Consider the following 1,319-nt stretch of genomic DNA (forward strand, 5'->3'; position numbering starts at 1 on the left):
GGCGGCGCTCCCCGCTCTGCGCCGCCCGCGGCTGTGTGTGCAGAGCCGGGCCCGCCCCGGACACTGGCGGCCGGGAGGCCGGCCGCGCGAGTGCGTGAGTGCGGGTGCGTGTGTCTGCCGGCGGGGAGGCGGAGGGGGTGTCTGTTTCATTTTCACTCAGGCAGAAAAAAGCCTGCAACCAGCAAAAAAAGAAAAGAAAATCCCTGGTGAGGGCTGCTGGGCCTCTTTGCCTTCTCGGGCTGCACGTGGTGGGGGTGGGGGTGGGGTGGGGTGGGGTGGGGGGACCCGGAGCTTTGGAGGGTGGGGTGGGGTCTGTCACCCAGTGGTGCAGGGAGGGGCCTCGGGGCCCTGGCGCGCCGCCAGACACTGGGGAGGCGGAGAGCCTGGGAGGTCTGATCCACCATTTGTTTCCTGGGGAAGGAAGAGTGCAGATGGAGACAGCGACAGGCGGGCGGGCCGGAGCCTGAGCCGCCCTGCCGGGGTCCCCCCAAGTCCAAAGCTCCGGAAGTGGGGGCTGGTCACCGGGCACCCAGCGCGGGTCCTGCCCGCGCATGTTCGCAGACTTGAGCCCGAGTTTCCCTACACGCCCCCCGGGCTTCTCCACTGGAATTATTTAAAAGAGAACCCCCCAAAATGTACTTGAGAGTTCTGCGCCCAGCATGACGGCGATTCACTTCTGGTGAGTTGATGTAGGCACATCCGGCGGCCCTTGCCCTGCGCTGATAACGGACAACAGGCATCTTACTCCCACACTCGGGCTCACGGCCGGGTATTTTGCCGGTGGAAACTCAAAACTTCCTTTTTCCAGGGTCATTTGTCATTGAACGTCAACTTGAGAGACTGAGAAATTAGCTTCTGAAGTATTTTAATGCATTGGAACTATACTTTGACGAAAGCGGCACAAAACATGAGTGTGATGTATAATTTTAATTGTTTCATTCCGATGAGAAAGGAACAGAGGGCTGATTGAATACTTGAAGCATGCACAGAGGCCACGAAGTGGGCCAGGTGACGCCTTGGAGCTTGGGAGAATGAAGTTTCCCGATGGGTCCAGTGGAGTAAAGCGGTGGGAGAATTGAATCATCAGCCCCACACAGCAGCTCAGGAATGAGGAGCCCCATGGCAATGACCACAATGGGTCCTTTGCTAGAGTATAAACGGGGCCATTATTGTCTTTGGTGAACTTGTAGTCACTCATCAGTAGTGTAGTCAGTATCACCGTAAACATACAATGAGCGATGTTATACTCAGGGCATTATTTCCCATTTTTCATTATTGCATTTGAGAATGCATTGTTTAAATTGCTCGCCCATCAAACT

This window comes from Panthera uncia, chromosome D4 (assembly GCF_023721935.1).
Source record: "Panthera uncia isolate 11264 chromosome D4, Puncia_PCG_1.0, whole genome shotgun sequence".
NCBI classification, from domain to species: domain Eukaryota; kingdom Metazoa; phylum Chordata; class Mammalia; order Carnivora; family Felidae; genus Panthera; species Panthera uncia.